The following is a 14,888-nucleotide window of genomic DNA, read 5'->3' on the forward strand; positions in this document are numbered from 1 at the left end:
ACAGGGTCCTTATTCTGCGGGGTCTCTGAGGAGGTGACTTACCATGGTTAAACATTCTGAAGTGCAACCCCTCTGACCCTGTGACTCATCTACCTACATAGCGTTAATGGGAAGACTCACGCCAGCTGAAGTTTCCTTTACACCTTCAACCTGGCCGACTCAGACCTTTCCACTTATGCCCAAGACTGAGGACCTGGGGAGCAGAGTGAGTTTCAGAGTTAAAATGAATTCTCAACTTCAGAACTGAAAAGGATTTTCTCAGCTCTCTGAAGAGCCACTCTTCTACAGGCAAAGAATGTAGTAGTTATAAGAAAACGGTGGGAAACCTAAAAGATAGGTCTTAGCTCCCCAGCCACCCTTCTCTTCCCCCTTTTCCTGGCCCTGTGCCCTCCCCATCAGCTCTCCCTTTCCTTCCCAAATATCCTACTGTGCACCCTTGGCCTTTACCATGCCTCAGATCTTGATTCGCAGAAAGAAGAAAGCATCGCACCTGCCTTGGAGGATGATACATGCAGCACATCACAGAGTACGGCATTCAATCTTTCATCCATTCACAGATTTCCTTCGCCTTCTGTCCTCTATGCTGGAGGAATCCAGGTATCTGCTCACCTTTGAGAGGGGGGAACAGTAGGGGAATGTTGCCTCTGTTAACTAGGGATGCACATGCCCACATATGGGCATTCACCTTTGAAGCAAGTGCATTCACTTCCTAATAAAATTCAAGTGCTAGAGCCCAGCCCAGTTTGAGTCTGGCGTGTGTTGAGTTTTGAGTGGGCTCCTTGAATAACTTAACTCCTCCCATGTCATATTTAACCTCTACACTATTGGGACCAACCTGATAGCCATGCTTCAGCCAGCAGAGTACCTGAGAACCTGCTCCTGTATCCTATCTCAGCTCCTTCCCAGCCCTTTGAGCTTTTCATTTGCTTTCCACTCCAATCCACAACACCCCCTGCTTAGGTGTTGGTCACTACCTACTTCATCAATTGAGACTGAACGGCTGGAGATCTTGCAGGTGGAGGAGGTGGAATAAAAATTTAAGATGAACATCTATTCTGATTATGGAATGTCTTTAAAAACATTCCAGATATGTGTCCAGATGTACCAGTAAATTGACTAGCCATGTTCCAGCCCCTAAGCACGGCATAGAGAGAGGGTCTTCTTAAATTACAAGGTTCAAGTCCCTTAGCCTTGGAGGCAACCACTCCAGAAAGTTTGGGGCCGGGGGTACAGGGAATGAGTTGAGCAAGAGAAAAAAGAAGCCATCACCTCCACAATGAAGATAAAGGGAAACTGGTCACGTAGGCAACCCCTGCAGCAGCTGCGAGGTCTGAATGAAGGCAGTGGCTCTTGGCTTTCGGCCTAGATAACTGGGTGCCTAGATTAGAAAAACTAGAGCAGATCTTAGGAAAAGATAACGACAAGTTTGGGCTATGTTGAGTCTGGGATGGCACCATCAACTGCCACCTGTTTCTTACCTGGGCGTGCACATCTGCTTTTGTTCCCTCAGGTTTGTTTCCTACATTGCAGTCTGAGTGATGGCCTCGAGGGCAAGCTGATCACGCTCGATGCGGGCTTGTCGGTCTTCTTAACTATAGTCCGAAGTCCTCAGGGTGACCTACTGTACCTGACACACAGTGCCCCTGCCCACTTTCCAGCCCATGTGTTCACAGCCTAGCTTACCTGACAGTGAACTCAAAGAGGGCAAGGACTATGTCGTCTTGTCCATGACTTTATCTGCAATGCCTGCTGCATAGTTGGTCGTAGAGAGTGAGGTTGGGGGGGGGGGGAGAGAGAGAGAGAGAGAGAGAGGAAGAAGAGGAGGAGGAAGAGGAGGAGGAGGAGGAGGAGGAGGAGGCGGAGGAGGAAGAGGAGGAGGAGGAAGAAGAAGAAAAAGGGGAATGCCTATCATTTAACTGGAGATTTTAGCAGATAGTTTGAACTATAAATCTGGGGGCATTAGCATAAAGAGGGTAGATGAAGAAATGGAACTAACTGAGTTTGCATATAGCGAGAAGAGATGGCGGCTAGGGATAAAAACTTGGGGAACGATGATGGTTCAGGTGACCACATGAGTGAGGAAGGGCAAGCAGCCCTGAGGAGGCTGGCTGAGGAGCTGCTAACCACAGAGGTAGGGAACCAGCAGAGAGTTTAAGGAAACAGGAAGATGAGTCAAATGCTACGAAGAGACACCACAGAGAAGGACTAAAAAGCGGCCATATTTACAGGCAATACAGGAAATAGAGGAACAAGTTAAATGACACAAAGAGGAGATGGTCAGGCCACTGTAGAGCATCAGACACTGAACAACACAATTGGAAATGGTTTCTTTAAAAAAAATCAGTATCATTTTTTAAAAAGTGGTGAGGAACTTCTACTTAAAAGAGGCTAAAGAGATTCAACCACAACAATGCCTTGGATTGGATCCTGGTTCAGGAAAAAATTGAAAAACGAAAGTTAGCTGTGTGGCTATCTGGAGGTACAGCCTTCCAAGGAGAGGGAGCAGTCAGTGCAAAGGCCCCAGAGGGGGACCCTGCCTGACCTTTGAAGGAACTGCAAGGGGCCCAGCATTGCTGGAGGTGGGAGAGCAAATTTCAAAGAGGGTAGAATGTGCAGGGTAATTGTAAAGACTTTGGACTTGACTCAGTTTTCAATATGTTCAGTTTGAAATGTCTATTTGACATCCAGGTAGAGATGCTGAGTAGGCAGTTGGGTACACAAGTCTGAAACTCAGAGGAGAAGCTAGGGAAGGAGATAAAATGTTGGGAGGCATCAGCATAGTGGCTGATTCCAAAGCCGTAAGACTGAATGAGATCACCAAGGGGATGAATATAAAGAGAAGGTCCATGAGGGACACATTGGGGAGCTCTGAAGCAAGAGGTCAGGAGAAAGGAAAGACCAGCCAAGGCGGGCCTGCAGGACTGGCCAGCACGGAGGAGAGCAGGAGAACCCAGAAAAAGCCAAGTGAGGACAGTGTCTCCACAAGGAAGTGCTGGTCCCTGCTGCTGGCGGGTCAAGGATAAGACCTGAGACTTCAGTTCATCCACAAGGAGGGACAGCTGACCTTGAGCTCAACAGGGTGGGTTTGATGGACTGAGGTGGGAGCACGCTGGACCGGATGGGGTGCAGGAGAAATTAGGAAGGGTGTAATTGGACACCGTGAGTACACATAACTACAGCAGGAGTAGAGAGACGGGTTCACAGCCAAAGGGGAAGAAAGGTGAAGAGAAGTTTTTGGTTTTTTAGAAGTAATTTTTGCTTTAATTTTGGAGAAAAATAGCTGGTCCATCTGCTTATGTGACTGAGTGAGTGAATGAGTGAGTAACCCAGTGCAGATACGAGGTCAACCGAGGGTTCTCTGACACATGGGAGAGGTCTGAGCAGGTGGGTAAACTGAGTCCCAGGAGATGGGTAATACCCTGCGAGAGGAGGTAACAGAGGCTGCGGAGCTGTTCCCTACGGCCTCCCTGCCTCCGCTGGCTTTGTCCTTCCTACCCTCCTGTTGACACCAGAATCTGGCTTTCCCCACAGCGGCTTTGCCTGGAGCCCAATTAAGACAAAGATACAAATTCGCAAGCCATGGCCCCATGAAGTCTGGCCTCAGGGCTGCAGCCCATTTGGAAAACGTTTTAATTTCATTTGTGTGTTTTTTCAATTTGATTATTAAGTGCTGTTTGCACATGGATGGGGGAAGGCCTGTTTTCATTCGCTGAGCCCCCTTCCTCCCTGGCCTGCGTGCCTCCCTGGTGAGTAATGGGGAGGCTGCTTTTCTGGAACACAAGGGAAAACTTCCAGCAAATTGCAAAAGCATGTTTCTTCCTTGAAAAATCCTTTCACACTTGTTTTTTACTCCGTTTGTAAAGTACTTTAAAAGGCCTTAACTTTCTTTGTTCTCCATGTCAAACTTTCTTTTTCTCTCTTAAGGGGGTATGCAATTTAAAGGGGTAATAAACAAAACATAAAGCCAGAGGGGTGAGTGGTGTGATGAAGGGAAAGAAACAGACTATAGAAATGTCAGGGGTTTGCAGGTTGGAGGTGCAGGGAGGGAGGAGACCATCTGCGTTTTCAGGAGATGACAGCCTAGCGCTTCCCCATGGCCTCTTAGATTTGTTTCTAAAGTTATTAACATTTAACGCAGGGCTAGGGCAGCAGGGCAGAGAGAAAGCAAAATCCTAAAGGCTCAGGAAGAACCATAAATTCTTTTAGATACATTTCAGTGGCCTGAAATCTAAGGGGAACAGGAGATGGGAAAATAGGGAACAGTGCTGTCTGTCGTGGAGAATTTGCAAAGAAGGTTCCTGCTTGAAAGCCAGAGCAGGGTGTCATCTGGACAAAGAAATATGGTTCTTAAGGGGATGGAGGCCATATAAGGAGTTCCCTCTGCAGAAAGAGACATCATTCTGGTTTGGGTCATTGTCAGAGTAGGAAGCTTTCTGAATATGGGCCGCAGGAGGAAGGAGCAAAGGGACTGGGGCTTCTGATGCTCAGTGCCGGCCCCAGAGGCAGCTCATGGGGCAGCCAGAAGGGGCGCTGTGGGGACTCAGTGACAGTGCTCAGGACGGGTCCTGGGCCTTAGCCTGCCCCTGATCGAATCTCGGTTATGGGACCTGCCTGTCCCCAGTATCTGAGTCCACGTCATTAGCCCTCTTGTCTCCAAAGTTGGCCAAGTAATGATGGTGTCCCCACCCCCACCCCACTACCATTTCCCTCTGTAGCACCTGCTTCCCGTCTGATGTCCTTCACCTCATTTCCCACTCTCACCACCAGAAAGAACTCCTAAGAGAAGAGATGGAGAAAAGACAGGAAGCAGCATTTTGACAAAGACCTGAGACAGAAAAATAGCCTTTGCTTCCCTGGAGGATGGAAGACCCGGATGATGGGCAGAAAAGGGGAAGGATGAAGGGCTTTCTCCAGCCCCTGAAATCCTGGGATCTGTGGATCTGTCCTCCAAAGGCACCCATGCCCCCATGCCTTCCTAATCCAGTAACCAGCTGGATTGTGGGAGACAGCAACCTAGCCTCCACGGTGTTTGCCTAATGTTCTGGAATGTTCCAGTGGGGCTGGTGCTGTTTCCCAGCACTGGCAGGCAGAAGGAACCTTAAGTCTCCCTGAGCCTCAGGTGCCACTGTGGGAGAACCAGCTGTGCCCTCCATCCCCTCCCTCAGGGCTGGGCTGGACCCAAGGGCCCCGATGGCTGCTTGGCTGAGGAAGCTGCCGGTGGGCTCTCCCGCCAGCCTGCTGCTGCCCACCTCTTCCTCTCCCCAGCTGGCCAGTTGCCTCCTCTCTGTTCCGCCTTCTCCTTGCCCCCTCTTTCTTTCTCTTCCTCTTTCTGCCCCTCTGAACTTCGGAGTCCCCCTTCCCCTCCCACTGCCGTTGGCAGAGGGCCGGGAGAAATCAGGAGTTGGCCTCATAGACACTCTGGGGAGGGTGGGACAATAACTGTCGTTCTTTGTGCCAGCTCCCAGTATAACCCCAGCCCAGAGACACTGCTTCCTCTGACATCTGATCCCTATATTTATTTCCATTTTGCAAATGGAGAAACTGAGGCGAGAGAGACAGAGGTACCTGCTCTCTGGAGCTTATGCTGCCATAACTGCCCCTAACTAAGGAACCACTTGCTAAATGCATCTAATTCCATTTTCTTCTTAGGAAAGGTCTGGTCAACATGGTTGCATCAGGGTTATTAATTTCAGTTCTCTGATTCATCCACCTTCTGCACCCTCTCACTGGGACACACAGCTTCCTCCTGCTTCCACTGTCCCTTCCCTCACCCCAATTTAGCATAAGCTCCCTGTATGCTGTGGCTCTTTTCATCCCAGGCTCCACCAGAACCCATTCTGAGTGAGCAAGACTGTGTTTTGACACAGCTCCCAGCTTCTCAAGTTTTCCTCGGCAGCCACTTGCACGCACGATGAGTTGGTACATGCAATGGAGTTGTCTCAGCTTTGCAAATCCAAGAGTGTCACCCTCTTTGCTGTGAACCTGCTCCCTCGATTACCCTGGGGTAGGGGTACCCTAATAAATACGTTTTATTAAAAGCAAAGAATGTCATCACTTTCAAAAGTCCTGGTGAAGAAATCTGAGCCAGAGCCCTGTGATTACTCATCTGAATGCACTGGTCCTTTCCGGGGTTATGAGTGAAAGCAGAGTCCATCCACACAGCCAGGAGAAGCCGCCCTGCTGGCCCCTGCAAGTCTCTTTTTAGGGCATGCTATTTGTACGCACGCCACGCCGAGAGCTGTTTCCTTTCGAGGCTGACGGTTTGATGGAGCGGTTGCCACACAGCCAGCACACGCGGCACAGCACGGCTAGAAGGGAGTGTTTACGGGGCTCACCGCTAATGACTCCCATTTATGCAACATGTGTGGAGCAACTGAGTGGGGCCGGTGAAGACAGGACATCAATAAGGCCTGGGTTTTGCAGCCCTGCCTCACGCACGGGCTTTCCTGGGCAGCTGCAGGGATGGTTCTCCTACAAGCTTCTGGCGGAATCCAAGCCTCCCTGGAATTCAGTCCTTGGTAGCGAGAGCAATGTCCTGCGAGAGGTGGCTTTGCTATGTAGGTAAGCTGTTGGCCAGACTGACTGGATGAGGCCAATAATAAACATGACTGCTCTTATAGGAATAAACGCTACAGTTACTGTTCACTCGCTTCATGCCTGACACTGTGGAAAGCATACACGTGTATATTTTTTTCTTTCATTTAATCCTCAAACAAGCCTATGGGGTTGGTGCTGTTTTTTTTGTTTTTTTTTATTTGTTTAATCTTCATTGTGCAGCAGAAAAAACACTCTCAGAGAGATGCAATATTTTGCCCAAGGCCACAGAGCTGGGATTTCCACCCTGGTCTAACTCCATGACCCAGTTCTGAGGGTGCGGAAAAGTGAATTCTAGAAGTTCACATCATTGTAGATCACAGTGAGGGCAGGATGGCATGGCAGTTAAAAACGTGCATTTTGGTATTAGAAAGACTTAGGTTTGAGCTTCAGCTCTGCCACTTACAAGTTACACACACTCCTTAAGCCTCAGTTTCCCCACCTGAAAAGGGGAGATACTAATAACACCTGGAGGGGTGTGGCAAGGCTTAGCCCAGTGTCCACCACAGAATAAGACCCCCTCGCCCTGTGAATGTGTGACACCGCATCCACACCCACACGTCTCTCATCCCCCACCCCCGTCAGCGGAACCCTGAATCTAAGTGTAGACCTGGAGGCAGGAGCATGACTAGAGCTTTCCTTCTGTGACGTTCCAGCTGTGAGCCCTCAGGGAAGTCACACGACCACCCTGGGCCTTCCTTTCCTCCTGGTAGAATGGGACAATCATAGGACTGATAACGGGAGGGCTGTCAAGGACCACACAGAATGGTTGTGTGAGGAACCCATTTTGCATCTTCCAAGACACGTGGAAACGCTGTGTGTTGCCTTTGGAAACCCTGGCCGGGGCTCCCAGCTTTTGAGCACAGCCGCCCCGCACATGGCACGTAGTTATGAGCTGCAAAGGAAACAGAAACCCGACCTTCAAAGTTCTTCTGCGCTCCAGGGGGAAGATGGGACCAACAAAAATAAAGCATTCATTAAAAACAAAAATGACATGTCCATATACACACATACTTGTAGATAATCACTAACAGCCCTGCGAAGCCTTGCACAGGGGCTGCGGGATTTTGCTGGAGAGCTTGGGAAGACATCTGGGAGGGTTTCTGGAATGAGGGGGATTTGGGGCAGAGGAACGAGGTTTCCCCCCCTAAAGCAGGAGCTCGGGTTCATTTCCTTCTTGTCTTGTATTCCCTGCACTCAGCACACAGTAGGTGCTCAATGCGTGCTTGCTGAATGAGAACAGGAAGTAGAGAGGGGGTTCCAGGCAGGGGAAGTGAACAAACCTCAAGGTGGTGACTCAGAGGTTGCCAGGCGCTCCAGTTAATGCTGAAGGCATGACTTTATTTTTCTCTAGTGTTTTCTGTCAGATCTTGGCCCCTGATAAGCCCAGAGAAAGAGAGAGAGTGAGAGAGAGCCAGCCTTCCATTTACTCACTGTTGTTATATTCCATTTTCATGTATACTTGACATACACACTCCTGACATTCAATCCCAACATGAGACAGCTGCAAAACTTCCCTGACAGCAGACACTTTGAGTTGCCTCCCCCAGATCTGTTCCCCTTACTTCTTTCTCACTTACAGCTCCCCAATTTTGTTCAAGATCCCTTCCTCAGGGATGGTTACTATGGTGGCTTTGTAGTGTGTGAGCTGGGCTAGCCTGAAGTTTGTTTCCCAGAATCCCCCTTCCTACATGTTACCATTTGGAAGGCAGATTTTAAGCTGGGAAGGTTGGGGCGGGTCACCAAGATAATACCTTGGTGTCAAGAAGTGGTGGCCAGACCTGCAACTGCTTGACCTCTATCTGGATCCTCCTCTGGCTTCTCCAATGCCTTGGAGATTCCGGATCTCAGTGACAAAGGACACCAACTTCTCCTGCAGGACAGCGAGGTTGGGGGCTGTGAGAAATGACCTGGGCTGCAGTCCATCATGTGGGGTCCAGCTTACTCTGTCCCCCTTTACACCCTCCTTCCCTCCTCCACCTCCTTTCCTGTGGACTTGCAAGCTACAGCATCAGATGCAAAGACAGCAGCCATATAGAGGTGGTGTAACCAGCTCTCAAAACTGCAGAAGGTCACATCCTGCAATAAATCCTATTGCACATTCACATAGAGAATCACGAGAGGTTCTGCCTCTCTGATTGAATCCTGACTGATATAGATATCATATCCCCAGTTCAGGAGTGAATTCTGGGTGGTCTGAGCCAATCATGTGTGCCCAGTGTCCTTGCTGATAATGGGTTTAGGTGTGGGCTTGTGACCTGGTTCTGGCCAGTGGCGGGAACTCAGTAGGGGGCTTCCGGTGGCAGCACCCTTGATTTGAAAAAGAGACACAAAAGAAGATGGTGCTCTTCTTCTACTTGACATTGTACCTGGGTACCATGGTTGGAATTGAGGCAGCCATTGTAACCACGTCACGGCGTTATCTGAAGAATCAAGCCAAAGACCAATACAGGGAGAAAAGATGGAAAGAACCAGTGTCTGATAACATAACTGAGCTGATGCATTACCCTTTCTAAAAGCTGCCTACCCCTGGAGTTCCAGTTGTGTGAGATAATACATTTTCTTATTGCTTACGCGACTTTAGGCAGGGTTTCTGTTTCTTGTGGCCCAAAACATCCTAGACCAATTCCCAACCTAAAAAGAAGCCTCAGATTTTTCTTCTTGCAACGGACCCCAAAGTTCCCATTCATTAGGAGCTTTCCCAAAAGGGAAGTGGTCAGCTTGGAGCGACCATGGCCGCCTCATGCTGGATCTTCTCATCAGAGAGAACAGAAGATGAATATCCCAGCAATCAATGGAGGATTTAAAAGCAAACGATAGAATTTAGGATTACTAAAATAGTTTCCAGATTATAGCTGAAGTCAAAATGGGATACGGCTGTAAGTATGGTAATTATGACAATCAGGTTTATCAGTTGGATGCAAGTAACAGAAAACCCCATTCAAATTGGCTATTCCATCATGCCAGCTCTTTACCTCTGATCTCTCACCTGTCAGGTCCCTCTTTGGGGCTGGGATGCTGGGATGGTTCTCTGCAAGCCACATTTCACACACTCTCCTGCCAGCTGGCTTTCCGTGAGGTTCTGCCGATAGGAGGCACTAGAGGCAGATCAGGAGGCAGGAGAAAAGAAGAAGGACTTCATTTCTGTCTTTCAGTTCTCTCCAGGAGGCGTAAACAGTGGGCTCCACTTCCCAGCTCCTTTTGGCACCCACAGCACCCCCTCACCAGGACCCTGCAGAGGGACTGGAGCCCACCATCAGCTATGGCCCCTGGGGAGGGGGCGGGCCAGCTGCACATGTCTCCTTACCCACCGGACCTTGTGCTCTGGGGCATCAGGGCAACCTCGGTGAGGTGTGAGCCCCTGTCAAATCTCGCCCCCTCTTCAGTGGTGAGTGCTTCAAGGCACTGAACACAAGCAATGCAGTTTCTCGGGAACCCAGCACCAGTCTCATGAGACTCTCCTCCAAGACCCTCTCCCCATTTTTCTGCTAGCCTCAGGAGTTATTAATCTCTGGATTACCTCAGCATCCTCTTTTTGATTTCTTACTTGTGTAACAAATTCTTTTAAGTCCCTGTGTTTTGAAATATCTAGTGTGGTTTCTCTTTTCCTGACTAGACCTCAACTGATACAGTAAATTTATTGGATCATGTAACCTAAAAGTCCAGATTGAGAACAGTCTTCAGGCACAATGTGTTCCAGAGGGTCTGAATCTTATTAGGGCCCCATTCTGTTTTCTAATATTTTTCCAGCACTGATCTCTTCTGTATGTATATTGTTTTCAGGATGGCTACCTTGTAGGTAGTAAAAACAGCTACAGTACCTCCATTCCTCAAAACCAGAAACTGTACTGATTCTGAGGAAGAGAGAGAATGCTTTTGTCCCAAATTTCTAAATAAGAGCCCCAAACTTTACTTTGCTTGGACTGGCTTTGGACATTTCCCCAGCACTGAGCCAATCACTGTGGCCAAGGCTCAGGCCCATTGATTGGTTTAATCTGGAGCGCATGTTCCTTTCCTAAAGCAAGGTGGCTTCAGCATGGAGCCATAGGGCCCACAAACAAAAATCAGGGCTTCCTGGAAAGTGATAGATGGATGCTGGTGAGATCAATAATTGTCCCCTGCACTTCATCTCAGATTGTCCAGGGCAGGCCCAATCTATATTTCTATTGTTGTTGCTGTTGTTTTTTTTAAATACAATCCTTTAAAAAATAGTTAACCAAATGTATACTGATTACTTTTTAGATACAACACCAAAGGCACAATCCATGAAAGAAATAATGGATAAGCTGGACTTTATGAAATTTGAATGCTTCTGCTCTGACAAAGACACTGGCAAAAGAATGAGAAGGCAAGCCACAGACTAGGAGAAAATATTTGCAAAAGACACATCTGAAAGGAATGTTATCCAAAATATACAATTAACTCTTAAAAATCAACAGTAAGAAAACAAAAAACGCAATTAAGAAAGTGGGCCAAAGACCTTAACAGACACCTCATGAGAGAAGAAATGCAGATGACAATCAAGTATATGAAAATATGCTCCACATTATATGTTACCAGGGAAATGCAAATTAAACAATGAGGTACCACTATATACCTATTAGAATGGCCCAAATCTGGAACACTGACAACACCCAATGCTGGTGAGGATGTGGAGCAACAGGAACCCTCATGCATTGTTGGTGGAGATGCAAAATGGTCCAGGCACTTTGGAAGACAGATTGGCTATTTCTTATAAAAACTAAATGTACTCCTACCATTTGATCCAGCAATTATGCACTTTGGTATTTAGCTAAAGGAGTTGAAAATTCATGTGCACACAAACACCTGTACATGGATGTTTATAGCAGCTTTATTCATAATGGCCAAAACTTGGAAGCAACCAAGACGTCCTTCAGTAGGTGAATGCACAAATAAGCTGTGGTACGTGGAGACAATGAAATATTATTTAGCACTAAAAAGAATTCAGATATCAAGCCATGAAAAGACATGAAGGAAACCGTAAATGCATATTAGTACATGAAAGAAACCAGTCTGAAAATGTTACCTCCTGTATGATTCCAACTATATAACATTCTGGAAAAGGCACAACTATGAAGGCAATAAAAAGATCAGTGGTTGCCAGGGGTGGGATGGGAGGAATAAGTAGGTAGGGCACAGAGGATTTTTAGGGCAGTGAACATTCTCTGTATATTACAATGATGGATACATGTCATTATGTATTTGTCTAAACCTATAGAATGTACAGCACCAAGAGTGACCCCTAATGTAAAATATGGACTGTAGGTGATATGATGTCAACGTCATTTCATCGACTGTAACAAATGTACCCTCTGGTGGGGATGCTAATAATGTAGGAAGCTATGTACGTGTGGGGACAGGGGTTACATGGAAACCTCTATACTTTCATTTCATTTTTGCTGTGAACCTGTAACTACTCTGAAAAAGATTAAATATTTAGCATAAATCATGTGTGTGTGTATCCAAATATAACTTGATCTTTATTCCTTTTTAAAATATCTTCACAAATGAAAAATAACCCTTCGATCAACCCTGCAGCACAATTTAGGTCTCAAAAGCAATGCTCTCCAAGCTGGGAGGAAAACACAGACCCAGTGTTCTGAGCCTCAGATAAAGGTGTGGACCCTGAGAAAGAAGATACTTACCAAGGATGGCTCCTGGTGGCTAAGTGGGCTCAAATTTAAAAGCAGAGCCTAGCAGCCATTTCTACACAGAGGCCTCTCACGCAAATTGCACTTCAGGGAGAAGTCTGCACTGAACTGCCTGCTTGCACTGTGTTCCTGCTGCCTGAGTCAGTCCTTACAGAGGAGTACATGGAATTGTATTTGAACCAATAGAACTGAGACTTTCCCCATCCAATCAGAGCTATGCAGCTAGAGCCCCCATCAGCATCTTCATCAACCAGTCAGAGCATCTCCATTCTGACCAACCAGGACAGTGCCTTTTGGACCAATCAAACTGTGAGGATTTGGAGTCCTCCTTTGCATGAAGATGGACAAATCAGGGATCAGGGTAGTGACTTTCCTCTATATAAGTCAGCTCCTCCTTGTGCCTTTTGCAGAATGTTATATAGTTGGAATCATACAGGGAGCACACTTTCCTTTTCCACTGAAGACTTAAGATTGTGTTTCCTGGCTGGCGTTGAAACACTGAAGATGTTGCCTCTGACCAAAGTGGAGCAGAGCAGAGCTGTGTAGCTGGAGACAGGCCTTGCCTCAGCGCCACCTCACTCCAGGGCCGCCTCACAGCCATGCTGTCTCCTAATTGAGCTGTACCACTATTAAGCTGTTTCACAGCCATGCTGTTCTCACAGTCGTGCTAGATTACAATTGAGCTGTTTGCACTGAATAAAGTTTCCTTCTCCACTGCACCCCAAATTGGGGATTCCTGTTGGCATTGAATTGGTGCCAGCTACCATCGGTTGACAGTTGTGTCCCTTGTGGTCAGAGAAGTGATAAAGAAGACGTTGATCAACCACGATTTCCAGGAAATACGTTTCTATTTTTAACTTACATTAATTCACGTTCATTGGAAGCACAATCTGAGAGAGCTCATTTCTGTCTCATCTAGCAACAAGCTTATCCCAGGCCCTTGGGAGTTTTAAAGATAATAAATAAGCCACTGTTATCCAGCCTCTACTTAAAACGTCACCTACCATTGTTTAGACCCTCCAGTCTCCCTTAGGACCCAAGTTTTTCGGTCAAATAAGACAGTACTATCATTTTCTTTTTACTTTCTTCCCCCTCTCCCTCTTTTTTAGCTGATAAAAGACTTAAAGCCCAGGGAGATTAATTGGTTTGCCCAGGGGTCATACAGCAAGGCCAAGACTATGTGCGAGTAAGTCAGAACGTGAAGTTATTAGCTCCTAGCCTGCCCCAGCACAAGGCCATCTTGTTTCCCAGGTGAGCTTCCTTCCATCCGGAAACCCTCAGGAGCTTTGGCCATCCTTTCAAGGGCAGCATGTGGTCATCCCAAAATGTATTTTATCTCATTAGTATCTTCTGCCTGAATTAACTCTACCAGCGAATAACATTAACTAACCTTATACGGCCCTTACCATGTGCCAGGTAGTTTCCTAAGTCTTTTATAGTTATTAATTTATTTAGTCCTCAAGCAAACCTGTGAGATACTCTCATTACCATCACTCAAAGAAACAGACCTATAATTGCTCAGCTGGCCAGCATGAGCTCTGGGACTTGAACCCCGGCAGCAGGCTGTACTCCTGCAGCCTCCCTTTGAGTTTTAAAGGAAAGAAAACCAGACATGTCAGAGGAAGGTTAAAGTGAGCTAAGGGCAGGATGGAGGCAGGCAGGGGAGAGGCGTGCAGGGGGGGAGAGGGAGAGGGAAAGCCTCACCCATTGCATTCTTGTCCTTATTGCCTCATAAACACATTTTCGACCAAAAAGTTATGCTCCGGTATTTTCATTCCCTCTTGGTCAAAGTTCCACACGAATCCTGGCCTCTCCTAAGGTTACCATGAAGGTCCATGTTACAGGGAAAGACAGAAAGGGGGTTTCTCAGGGAAGGTGACAATGTGAAGAAAAATCAGTCACCGAGAATGGACCCTTCAGACTCTGAATGATCAGTTGGCTGTGGCAGCAGCTCAGCTGAGCAAGACGAGTCCTGTCGCAGCGAAACCGCTGCAAGTGCGGCCATCATGCTGAGGTGTCAATAAGAGACACAGAGCGGCAGGATGTCACTCAGAGATGCACTCAGTGTGGATCACCAGCCGATCCAACTCATCTGTAATGACTGAAGTAAAAAGCCATCTTTTTCCTTTCCCTCGTTGTAGGGAAAATGCCGAAACTCAGAATGCGTCCGAATACATTCTGCTCCGCAGCCGTTGACTGAGGTCCTACTGTGTGCCCTGCACTATGCTGGATAAGAGACCCTCCATATGCATGAAACATTTATGCGTGAAACAGACTGGCCTGCAGGAACCCGTGTCTCTGGGGACACCAGTTATAACACAAGTGATAGGAGCTGTAATAGAACAGTGGACTCGAAGCTTTTTGATCTCGAGCTTCTATCACTTAAAAATATTTAGCACACAAGCTAGCTGTGAGTACCGCATGCCCTCGTGACTGCCCGTTCTGTTCCATGGATGGACACCCTGACCTGGTAAGAAGGTTTCCCTATGGCACCCCACCTCACTAGATTCTGTCGTAAGGAAGGAGGCTGGGTCATGAACAAGGCTTCTAGTGTCCTGGAGTTGTCCACAGCTATTACCACGGGCACTCCCCATGACTCAAGGGTGTCACACAAAGTCCTAT

At 47.5% G+C, this 14,888-nt stretch overlaps 1 long non-coding RNA gene across 3 annotated transcripts in view; it reads right to left on the reverse strand.

Moving 5' to 3' along the window:
• Nucleotides 1-1,868: 1,868 nt before the first annotated feature.
• Nucleotides 1,869-14,888, reverse strand: part of LOC109453822 (uncharacterized) — a 48,181-nt gene continuing 35,161 nt past the window's right edge. For 2 of the 3 annotated variants that reach the window (XR_012492831.1, XR_012492829.1), the window contains 4 exons: nt 9,584-9,692; nt 8,349-8,467; nt 7,878-7,971; nt 1,869-7,489 (listed from right to left, as the gene is read on the reverse strand). This is a non-coding gene — a long non-coding RNA (uncharacterized LOC109453822). Of the gene's footprint in view, nt 7,490-7,877; nt 7,972-8,348; nt 8,491-9,583; nt 9,693-14,888 lie in introns of all 3 variants that reach the window. The other variant, XR_012492830.1, reaches the window with a different exon arrangement.

Source organism: Rhinolophus sinicus, linkage group LG02 (genome assembly GCF_036562045.2).
Source record: "Rhinolophus sinicus isolate RSC01 linkage group LG02, ASM3656204v1, whole genome shotgun sequence".
Taxonomy (NCBI): Eukaryota; Metazoa; Chordata; class Mammalia; order Chiroptera; family Rhinolophidae; genus Rhinolophus; species Rhinolophus sinicus.